The sequence below is a fragment of the Panthera uncia genome (assembly GCF_023721935.1).
Source record: "Panthera uncia isolate 11264 chromosome A3 unlocalized genomic scaffold, Puncia_PCG_1.0 HiC_scaffold_11, whole genome shotgun sequence".
Lineage (NCBI taxonomy): Eukaryota > Metazoa > Chordata > Mammalia > Carnivora > Felidae > Panthera > Panthera uncia.
This window is the reverse complement of record NW_026057578.1, coordinates 16,330,126-16,342,806: the sequence shown is the minus strand read 5'-3', so window position 1 is coordinate 16,342,806 and position 12,681 is coordinate 16,330,126.

Below are 12,681 nucleotides of genomic sequence, written 5' to 3'. Positions count from 1 at the left end.
AGATGTATATCTCCATTGCTGTGAAGAAACTGAGCTGGGTAAGAGAAATTGGGAATCTTGGCAGGGGGTGGGTTGCAGTTTTTAATAGGTAGTCAAAGTATGCCTTAAAATTTTTTTAATGTTTATTTGAGAGAGAGAGAGAGAGAGAGAGAGAGAGAGACAGAGCATGAGTGGGGGAGGGGCAGAGAGGGAGACACACACATAATCTGAAGCAGGCTCCAGGCTCTGAGCTGTCAGCACAGAGCCCAGTGCGGGGCTTGAACTCACAAACTGCAAGACCATGACTGAACCAAAGTTGGACGCTTAACTGACTGAGCCACCCAGCCGCCCCCAGAGTATGCCTTTTAAAAAAGCGGACACTGAGCAAGGACTTTAAGGGACCAAGAGAACTACTCATGGATATATTGGAGGGAAGAACATTCCAGGAAGGGGAAGAGCAGGTGCAAAGGCCCTGAGGAAGAGATGGGCCTTGCATGTTCATGGAATAGCAGCGTGTGGGCATGGAGGAGTGAGAAGGGAAGAGAGAGGTTAGTCATTAGGTCAGAGAGGAAACAGAGAGCAGGGAGAACATGCAGGGCTTCATCGGACCTTGGTTTCTACTCTCAGTGAAATGGGCAGAGGAGCGAAGTACTCCCACATGCCTTCTGAAAGTCTCAAGTGGGGAGGCAGGGAGGCCAGTGAGGAGGCTGCTGCCAAATCCAGGTGAGATAAGACAGCTAGGGCCAGGGGTGGGTGGGAACAGAGTAGGTCCAGCCAGCAAGGCTTGCTGATGGATTAGATGTGAAGTGTGAGAGGGAAGGAGTCTGGGGTGACTCCCCCTGACTGTGGCCTGAGCAACCGAAACATGGAGTCGCTACCCCCTATGAGGAGTATGGCAGTGGGTGGAGTGGGTTGGGGGAAGACCAGGAGTCCAAGCTGCATGTGTGGGGTTCAGATGCCTCCTAGACACCCACGTGGAGATGCTGAGCTGAGTTCGTGGGCTTGTGTGCAGAGTGAGGTCTGGGCCGCCGTTGCTTGCATGGAGGCAGAGTGAAGCCACTACCTGCAACCGTCGGCAAGGGCTGCGTCCCAGGGCCCTGGGTCGGAGGAGGGCACCAAAAAGGAGTGGCCAGTGGAACAGGAGGAGGACCAGGCTGCTGTGGGTCCAATGAGAGGAAGACCGAGCTTTAACCAACATGGAGGTCATCAGCGACCACAGTTCTCCAGGTCTAGGCGGGTCTACCTTCACCCCCATTGTAGGTTGAATAATGACCCTCAAAGATGTCAGCTCCTCATCCCTGAAACCTAACGTGGAAAAGTGGTCTTTGCAGATGTGATGAAGTGATGGATTCTGAGATGGGAAGTTGTGTGCGTAGGCCCTAAATAGAATCACAGCTGTCCTTATGAGAGGGGGGCCCAGGGATCGGACACAGGCCAAAGGAAGGACAGCGTGAGTGCGACGGTGAGGTTGGAGAGAGGGCACGAGTCATTTAATGCCGGTGGCCCTTGGGAGCTGGAAGAGGCAAGGAATAGATTGAGTGTGGCCCTGCTGACTCCTTGATTTCAGATTTCTGCCCTCTGGAACTGGAGAATAAACCTCTGTTGCATTAAGCCACCAAGGGTGTGGCAGTTTGTTACAGGGGCCCCAGGAAACGCATATACTCCCTCTGGCATCAGATACCTTCCTTGCCCTCATCTGAGTCATCAGCTTCCAACAAGTGTACTGTACCAGCCTCCGCACGAGACTACCACTCCTGCCTGCCTCCAGCCCTGCCCTCCACACACAGCCTGACTGGGTCACTTCCCACCCGAATTCCCTCAGCACAGAGCCCACATTTATTAGCCCCAAATGCAAGGCTTTTCCTGGCACTCCCCTGCCTACTCTCCATGCACCTTCGTCACCACTGCCTTCACCACTTCTGCTGCAGTTACATCAGCATGTTCTCTCAAGCTTCTGAGCCTTTGCACCTACTGTTCCCTCCACCTGGAACACGCTTCACCAGATATCCCCAGGTATCTCCATGACTTGTCTCCCCATTGACTTCAGGTCTTTGCCCAAAGACCTTCCCTGATGACTGATTTCCAAGTGCAATCTCCTGTTCACCCTCACATTTCTGATTCCCCGCCCAACCTTGTTATTCTCCATGGTACTTACCTCTAGCTATGTATTTAACTTACTTGTTCATTATCCGTTGCCCTCCTCCCCCCCCCCCCCAACCCTGGCCCATTAGGATTATATTCCACAGGGGTAGGGCATTTAGACTGGGTGGCTTAGATAATGAACATTTATTTCTCACAGTTCTGGAGTCTGAGAGGCCTAAGATCAAGGCGCTGGCAGGCAGGTCCCATGTCTGGTGAGAGCTCGAGGCTCTCATCCCCTTATATGGTGCACATCCCATCCTGGGGCTCCAACCCATTGACCTCATCCAAGTTGAATCACCTCTAAAAGGCCCCAGCTCCAAATACCTTCAGGCTGGGGATTAGACTTCAGCATATGAACTGGTTGGGGTGGGGGGAAACACACATTCAGTGCATAGCAGGATGGCTTCAAGGTGATCTGTAACGCCTTCTGGGACCCTCAATCCCTTGCAGTCCTCAAGGCCAAAGATTCCTGACTTTTCTGAGCCATGGTCCTCTTCTCCGAACAAGCCTTCTAAGTGCATAAAACAAAATGGATTAGATTACAAAGGATTCTGAGTATATTAAAATGCAGTTACCAAAATATTAGGAAAACATTTTTGATATAATAATAAATGTGCTTCTTTATTAACACACTAAATACCAAGGGCTAAGGACGGTCTAATTAGTATCATAATTTAGAAGCCATGATGAGTGTAAACAATCTTTCAAGATAGCAGCAGTGATAGGAATGTGGCATGAAAATATCTGTGATTTCTCTTGGCAACAGTCATGGGCACTGCAAATACTGTGGTTTGCTGTTAGCATTCACAAGGGAAGGAAATGATACATTTCAGTTAGAGGTGAGTGAAGAGAAAGATGTAATCTTTTTTTACTTCCAAAGTTGCCAACCCCCCCTCCATTAAGATTCCCCCATCTCTGCTGGAGCTGGAGGTGAGCCGGGAAGGGCTTGGACCCCAGGACTTTTCAACACAGAGAGGTGCCCCTGAGGAGCTTGCCCTCCATGGCTAGAATGGGGGCGGGGAGGAGGGTGGGATTTGAGGGGACAAGCCCAGCAGCGGGCAACCCGATATCTGTGCAGGCCCTGCCCCTTCCTCCCTGCAGCCCTGGTGAGTCACAAAACGTCCTTTCTCAGGAAGACCAAATATAAACAGTTCAGCATTATCTTGAGAACAAGATGTTTGTTTACTTTTTAAAATTGCAGACATGACAGAGCACTCAGGCCTACAACTGCAATTAATAATAATTTAGGTCAGTCTCTCCTGGGGTGAAGCTGCATCCTGATTTTAGAGAGGAAGACCAATCTTTTCCTTGTTTTGTGTTCAGGTAACATCATGTTGCTTATCTCTTCTTAGTCGTAGATATTTGTATTGCTTCCCCCCTCGCCCCCCAGATGATACAAGCAATACATACTCATTGTAAAAATTTCAAAACACTACAGAAAGTGAAATTTCCCCCATTTTAACTCATTCCCCGGAGAGAACCACTGATAATGGAGTAGAATATACCATGCATGCCTTTTGTTGCCACGCGTGTACTTACGCACATTACCATACGTAGATTTTTGTTTTTCCAAATAGCATCCTATGAAAATTGCTCTACAGCTTACACCTTTCACCTAAGATATCACAATTATTATTTGTCTATATATCTGTCTCCTTAACTAGGAATTTGAGGTTCAGAGGGAAATCCTGTACTTTTATTAATCTATAAAGCTAATACCTTGCCCAATAATTTGTAAATAATAGGATTTAATAAATATTTGACAAACAACCAAATTAATGAATAAATGATTTTTTTTCCAAAATGATATCATAAACACCTTTCTGTGTTTGTCCATTGAACAATGCTTCATTGTTTCAGGGTTGCTGCGAGTTAAGCTGTGTAGATGTGATGAACTCTTTCAGTAATCACTAATAGGTACTTGGACTTGGATTATTTCCAATTTTTCAAGTTTATATCTGTTCTGCACTGAGTATGTATGTATGTATCTATCTATAGAAATATAGAAATGTATATATATATGTATATGTACATATATATATGTATCTTTGCATACTTCTTTATGCATTTTTTTAGACTCAGAGAAAGGCTTATTTTGATAGATATTGCCAGGTTGCCCTTTTGACAGGTTGTACCAAATTGCAATACTATCTATCACCAGAGAATCTGCTTTTCTGTTCTCTAACACTGAATATTAAAAAAATATACATATTTTTGAAATTTCAAGCTTACAGAAAAGTTGCTAGACTACAAAGGACTCCCATTTACCCTTCACCCAGATTCCCAGATTGTTAACATTTTATCACATCTGTGCTATCTCACCATTATTTTTTCTCTGCATCTGTGGAGGGCAAACCACAGACATAATATCCTATCATCTCTAAACATTGCAGTGTGTGTTTCCCTAAACCATGTGTGTTCTGCTATGTAAACTCCATGCAACTCTCCAAATCAAGAAACCAACTTTGGTGCCAGTACCCCTATCCAATGCACAGACCTCATTCAAATCAATTGTCCCAACCATGTGGCCTTTTCCCTCTGGTCCAGGATCTTCTCAAAGAATATGTATTGCATTTAGTTCTTTTTTTTTTTTTGCTTTAGTTCTTATGTGCCTCCAATCTCCTCTAGTCTGGAACAACTCTGCCATTTCCCCCTGTGTTTTGAGGCCTCCATAGTTCCAGGGGGTATCGGCCTTACATTCCCTAGGTTGACCCTCAACCCAGATCTACCTGATGTGTCCTCAGTTGCACTCAGGTCATGCTTCTTGGGCAGAAAGACCATAGAAATGGTGCTGTGCAATTTCAGTGCACTGTGTCAGGAGGCACGTGGCAGTGACCCATCCCATCCTGGAGATGTTAATCTTGGTCCCTGGTCCTGTTGGTCCCTGACAGGTTTTTCTATCTTAAACTTATCATTACCTTCTTGTGTCTGATCAGTATATTGTCTGAGATTATGCCAATACTCTGTTCCTTGTCAAACCTCCTCCATGGACAGCTCCTGCCTGGATCAACCACTTCCATGGTGGTTGCCAAGTGGGAATTTTCTATTCCCATCATTCCTTCTATACTAATTAGTTGGCCTTCTGTTGTAAGGAAAAGCTTTTCCTTTTGTCCCATTTATTTGTATCAGCAGGAGCTCATGGATCCCTATTTTATAATCCATTTCTATCATCACTTATTTTGATGCTCAGATTGTCCCAGATTTGCTCAGTGGGAGCTGCTTCAAGGACACAGTATCTTCTGTGTCCTTTTGACTTGACTCCATCATTCATCAATCATTTCCTTACCTTCTGGCACAACGAGATATTCTAGGCTCATCCTCTCATGTTGCATTTTCCTTGACTCATTTCTTTGGAAATGGAATCCGTCATTTCTTTGATTGGCCCTGGTATATTTCAGTGGAGGATGATATTTAAAACCAAGATATGAACACACTCAGTATGCTCATTGCTTCTGTCTACCTATCTGTGTATCTATCTGTATAATCAATGTAATCCATGCGTATGTGTATCTGTCTACCTATCTATATATGTACACATATACACATATAGTCATTTACTCATCTTTAAATTATTTCCATACTTATTTGTGTGCATATTATAGAACCATGAATTCATATAGATACCTCCATTTCCAATGCAGCACCTCAGGGTTCTTTCTATCCTTCCTTTTACATTTGTAAATATCTTCTTAGGCAGTTAAAATCTTGGTTCTCCTTATCCTCAATATTTATATTTGCTCAATTAGTTTACTGATTTGGTTGATGTAACCCATCTCCTAACTTGCCTTCTGTCTTCTCTGCCCACTAGCCCAGCATCTGCCTCACCATCTTGCGACTTTGGCTACTCTGTCAGCCCACACTCCATGCAGTTCCTGAAGCCTCCCTCACCACCCAGCCTCTTCAGCCATCAGGCACATTGGCCCCAGACTTCTGTGTGATCCTCCCCACTGCCAGCCCTGAATCCTTGGCCACTGACTAGCACCTCCATGCTCCTACTCCCCCTCAGTGTTTTCAGTTACTATATATTGCAAATCTTATAGTTTAAAAGGAATGTTCGTGTTGTAATTTGAGGTCTTTAATCATTAGTGAGGTTGAGCATCTCTTCATGTGATTTCTTATTGAATTGCTTATTTATTTTGCCCATTTTTCTACTAAGTTCAGCTATGTTCTTTCCGGTATGAAAGAGTTCTTTGTACAGTAGTGACCTTGGCTTTGGTCATATGCTACAGTTTATCTTGTGATTTTGTTTATGGTGTTCATTACCATTTAAAAATTTCTACATGATAAAATCAGCCTTTTTTTTTCAAGGTTTCATATTCCCCAATATATTTTTTTCCTAGCATTATAATCATTTAAAAAATAATTAAGCCATTGATGTCTGGAATATATTTTAGTGTTAGGATAAAAATTGGGAATATTTTTCCCCCAAAGGGCCAGAAAGTTGTCCCAACATCTTTTACTGTATAATTCATAATTTTCTGACTAACTTAAAATGTTGCTATTATTACAGATTAAACTTCAATATATATATTTGAACTTAATTGGATTCTCCATTTTGTTCTACCGATTTGTCTATCTCTTTAGGCAACATGCCACATCATTGGTTACTGTAGTTTTATAATATATTTTAATACCTGATAAGGAAAAAAATCCCCCTTCATTGTTCTTTTAAAAGAATTTTTACAGCTCTATACATTCATTTTTCTTGGCAAAGTTTAGAATTATTTTGCTAGGATCCCAAAAAATGTTTTCGAGGTTTTAATTTGGATTGCATTAAATTTTAGCAGAATTTGGAAGAATTTATATCTTTATGATATTAGAATCCTCATAGAAGAAGGTATCTATTACTATTCATGCAAGTCTTTACTTATATTTTATGTCCCTACATAACATTTTATATTTCTCTGCACTATAGGTTCTGCACGTTTCTTGTTATGTTCATTCCTAAGTATTTTCTTATTTTTGCTGCTGTTAGGAAATGAGTCTTCTATTCCATTGTATTTTCTGATTAGCTATTACTCGTATATACAAAAGTATACTGAGAGGAAGCAGTCCCTGATGGTTAGATAGATGGGCTTTGGAATGAGGCTACCTGGATTTCCGTCTTGGTTCTGTCATTCACAAGCTGTATTGACTGTGGGCTGGTGACTTTGCCTCTCTGAGCCTCAGTTCCCTCATTTTTAACATAAGGATAAAAATAGTGCCTATTTGATGGCAGTGTCCCTGGTACGTAGTAAGTTCTTAATAACCAGTAGCTATTATTATTTAAAATTTTTGTAATAAACTATTTTCCTGAGCTATTATAATGTATACATTTTCTGAATTACTGCTTTATTATTTTTATATTCTTGTTTTGAATTGTTTCTTTCTTTAAAATTTTTTTTAACATTTCTATTTATTTTTTGAGAGACAGAGGCAGAGCATGAGCAAGGGAGGAGCAAAGGGAAAGGGAGACACAGAACCTGAAGCAGGCTTCAGGCTCTGAGCTGTCAGCACAGAACCTGACACGGGGCTCAAACCCCTGAACTGTGAGATCATAACCTGAGCTGAAGTCAGACGCTTAACTGACTGAGCCACTCAGGCGCCCCTTTCTTTCTTTCTTTTTTTTTTTTTAAATGTTTATTTATTTATTTTGGAGGGAGGCAGAAGGAGAGGGAGAGAGAGAATCCCAAACAGGCTCCACACCCAGAGCAGAGTCCTGCTAGGGGATTGATCTCACAACTGTGAGATCATGACCTGAGCTGAAATCAAGGGTCAGATGCTTAACCAACTGAGCCACCCAGGCACTAACCTAGGTTTTATTTAGGAATTATGTAGTTTTCATTTTGATTTAAAATGACTTTTCACAGTTATTGAGACTTAGTTTTATATATAAAAGGACCCAAAGCTTAATTCTTATCCTTTCTTTTTTTTAATGTTTTATTTATTTTTGAGACAGAGAGAGACAGAGCATGAGCAGGGGAGGGGCAGAGAGAGGGGGAGACACAGAATGCGAAGCAGGCTCCAGGCTCTGAGCTGTCAGCACAGAGCCTGACGCAGGGCTCGAACTCACATACCATGAGATCATGACCTGAGCCAAAGTCGGACGCTCAGCCGACTGAGCCACCCAGGCGCCCCATCTTATCCTTTCTTTCAATAGCTTTCCTATTTCTTTTTTTTTTTTTATTTAAAAAAAAATTTTTTTTAACGTTTATTTATTTTTGAAACAGAGAGAGACAGAGCATGAATGGGGGAGGGGCAGAGAGAGAGGGAGACACAGAACTGGAAGCAGGCTCCAGGCTCTGAGCCATCAGCCCAGAGCCTGACGCGGGGCTCGAACTCACGGACCGTGAGATCGTGACCTGAGCTGAAGTCGGAGGCTTAACCGACTGAGCCACCCAGGCGCCCCTAGCTTTCCTATTTCTTATTTCTTATTTTGAATTATCTTTTGACTGCCTAAATTTTATTATCAAAATTTTACATCAAAACATTTTAATACCTATTTATTTATTTATTTATTTATTTATATTTTAGAGAGAGCATGAGCAAGGCGGGGTGGGCAGAGTGAGACAGAGAGAGAATCTTAAGTGGGCTCAGCTCAGAACTTGATGTGGGACTCAATCCCATGACCCTGGGATCATGACCTGAGCCAAAATCAAGAGTCGGATGCTCAACAACTGAGCCGCCTAGGTGCCCCTATCAAAACATTTTTTAATAGAAATGCTGATAGATCCTATAGTCTCTCAGTAAATATGAGTGAAATATTTGTTGGTTGTAAAACTCTTAAGCCATACTTTTGCTTTGAAAACTTTGCAGATGTTACTTTGCGCTTCTGACAGCAGTTAGTGTGGAGAAACTGAGGGTTATTTGATATTCTTCCCCTTGTTGATAACTTGGTATTCCTGGCTGGATGCTCAGATAATTTCTTGTTAAATCCTTATGTTGAACGTCTTGATCAGAGTTGATGTAGATTTGGCCCCTTCTCTAATTATGTTTTTGCAATCTCCATACTCAGCTTTCCCTCCTTTATTATATGATGGATTATTTTTATGATTGATTTGTTCTGTTCTGTTAGGCTAGTCATCAGTGTGTTTACTACCATTGTCTGGCATCCATGGCAATCATCTTCTTGAAATTGTTCCTAAATCTTTGAATTTTTCCTTTGCATTTCGTGTGGTTTTTCTGTATGTTTTTCTTCCTTCCTTCCTTCCTTCCTTCCGTGTTTATTCATTTTTGAGAGACAGAGACAGAGTGCAAGTGGGGGAGGGGCAGAGAGAGAGGGAGACACAGAATCCAAAGCAGGCTCCAGGCTGTGAGCTGTCAGCACAGAGCCCGATGTTGGGGCTCAAACCCATGAACCATGAGATCATGACCTGAGCTGAAGTCAGATGCTTAACCCACTGATCCACCCAGGTGCCCCTGTGGGCTATCTTTAATAGTCCTCCCTGTTTCTCACCTATTTGATGGTAGCACAGTGGGATTATTCTGGTGCATAATTCCTTACCTTGGTTCCAACCAATCCTATTAATCTTATCTGTTATCACCTTATCTTTAGTTTCTTTGAAGCTGTGATACATTTGTGGTCTAATGTTTTTTTCTGTTTCCTGTCTTTTTGGCTGTATCTTTTTCCAAAACGGAGTCTCTGTTTTTAGCATGATCTATTTCTTCCTTTCTTTCCTGTTGTCTTTTGAAAATTTCCATAGTTTTGATGTTTGATGTTGTTATTTAAGCTTATTTGTTTTTGAACCAGAGTGGTTTCATCAGGCCTATTATTTACCCGAATTTAGAACAGCTGGATTCTCCCTCACCTCCTTCAGGTGGTCCCAGCTTCAGAGAAGGTCTCCCTCTGAGGCTGAGTCTTTGCCATAAGAGCAGTCTGTTTCAGGCCACGAGTCCAGCCAGGTTCTTCTGCCTTCTCATAAGGCTGAGTTCTAGGGATTCTGCTCCTCTGCCTATTCACAGGGAGGGAGAGAGGCCAAGTGAGTCATTCTTCACATTCCACATCTTTCCTGGAGCTCCCTCAGCCCACAGGAGATGCTGTTGCCTCTCTCTGTTCTGTAAAGCTTTTGTTTGTCATCACAATGTTTTGTCCTGGTGGTTACCCCCTTGAAAGGGTTCTGCTTCCCCTTCAGCTAGAAGACGTATTGCAGGTTTGTCTGAGTTTGGCCAACTTACTGTTTTGTGGAGTAAGGAAGAGTCTTCTAGACCACTGGTTCTCATATTGGGCAATATGGCCTCCTACCCCCAGGGGACACTTGGTAAAATCTAGAGACACCTTTGGTTGGCAGGATTTGCTCAAAACTGGTGGAGCCTTCGTGTTCAATGCCAAGATTTTGTTACAGATTAGTTTTTCCATAAAAGCCATTTTGAACCCCCTCCCCCCAATTAATTTTTGTTCATTCTCTTCAGAGAAGGGACATTTAGTAAGTCTGCATTTACTGTATCATCTTTTCTCGAATGTTTCAGATAATTTTAAAGAAAACCTCACAAAATAATTTAGTCATTTGATTTCATATTCCAGAAGCAGCTTTAAGGACCATTTGGCATACATTTTCAAATCGCTCTTTCCTGTGCATTATCTCATTTAACCCTCTAGCAGCCTGTTGAAGTAAATATTATTATGCTCATTTTATAGTGGCTTTCAATCACCTGTGGCTAGTAAGTTAATGTGGATTAGATGTGTCCGACTCCAGATTTTTGTCTTTTTTCCACCATGTGGCACTCCTTTTCAACAAATGAAGTAATGACCTCCTTGTCTTCTGGTGAGTGTGTTTTCTCAAGACATTGCTCACCACCTCTGCTCTACCTAAGGGCATATTTAATTGAACTTAATTGGAATACCTATCCCAGGTTTTAAAAATTACAACATTACCTTTTCTTTAAAAAAAATTTTTTTTTAAATGTTTATTCATTTTTGAGACAGAGCATGAATGGGGGAAGGTCAGAGAGAGAGGGAGACACAGAATCCGAAACAGGCTCCAGGCTCTGAGCTGTCAGCACAGAGCCCAACGCGGGGCTCGAACCCACGGACCGCGAGATCATGACCTGAGCCAAAGTTGGACGCCCAACCGACTGAGCCACCCAGGCGCCCCACAACATTACCTTTTCTATCTCATTGCTAAGCAACTGCAAAAATGTTAAATGCTGACTTGAAGGGGCACATGCACCCGAATATTTATATCAACAACAGCCAAATTATGGAAAGAGCCCATATGGGCTCTTATGGATGGAGCCCATCCATCGACTGATGAATGGATAAAGAAGATGTGGTATGTATGTATATGTGTGTGTGTGTGTATGTGTGTGTGTGTGTGTGTGTGTGTGTGTGTGTGTATGATGGAATATATGTGTGTGTGTATACATACACATACACACACACACACACACACACATATATATATGGTGGAATATTACTCAGTGATCAAAAAGAATGAAATCTTGCCATTTGCAACAATGTGGATGGAACTAGAGTGTATTATGCTAAGCAAAATAAGACAGAGAAAGATAAATATCATATGATTTCACTTATATATGGAATTTAAGAAACAAAACAGATGAACATAGGGGAAGGGAAAGAAAAATAAGATAAAAAGAGAGAGGGAGGCAAATCATAAGAGACTCTTAAATACAGAGAACAGGGTTCTGGGGGGTGCTGGGGAGTGTTGGGGTGGGGGGAATGGGCTAAATGGATGATGGGCATTAAGGAGGGCACTTGTTGGGATGAGTACTGGGTATTACATGTAAGTGTTGAATCACTAAATTCTACTCCTGAAATCATTATTATACTCTGTGTTAACTAACTTGGATTTAAATAAAATTTAAAAATTAAAAAAAGCAGGTGTTATTATATGTACAGTTATATGTGAATGTGTTTCTCCCCCTCTGCCTATTGGAAATGGAAGAAATCTAACAGATGTATTAGCTCACCTTGGATTGGAATTTCCCACCTAGACCCCTTTCCCAATCTACTATGGGACACATCACCTCATTCGGCCTACCCAGAGGAAAGAACACTGTATTCCTTGTCTCAGCTGTGTGACCAAGAACCCGTTATATAATAGTTCTGGGCTTCATCTCTCTCCTGGTAAAAGTGAAAAGTATATTGTTGTATGTTCTTTTTGCCTTTAAGTTTTCAGATTTCATGAAATCCATACCTGGAAATTGGCCCCAGATCACAGCCTGGGCTTCGCTGCATTTCTGGGTGGCGCTGGAGAAGTTTCTTTGGTCCTCATTTTACCCATCAGTAAAATAACCTTGTTAAATGGGCCCTGTGTTTTTCAAACTGTGTTCCGAGGAGCCCCAGGAACTGTGGCTGGTGCTCTATATGGTTTTTATTTTATTTTAGAGAGAAAGGGAGAACATGAGCTGGGGTGGAGGGAAACGGAGAGGGAGAGGGAGAGGGAGAGGGGGAGAGTGGGAGAGGTAGAGGGAAAGGGAGAGAGAGAGAGAGCGAGAGAGAGAGCGAGAGAGAGAGAGAGAGAGAGAGAGAGAGAATCTCAAGCAGAGTCCAGGTTCAGTGCAGAGCCTGATGTGGGGCTCGATCCTATGACCCTGGGATCATAACCTGAGCCAAAACCAAGA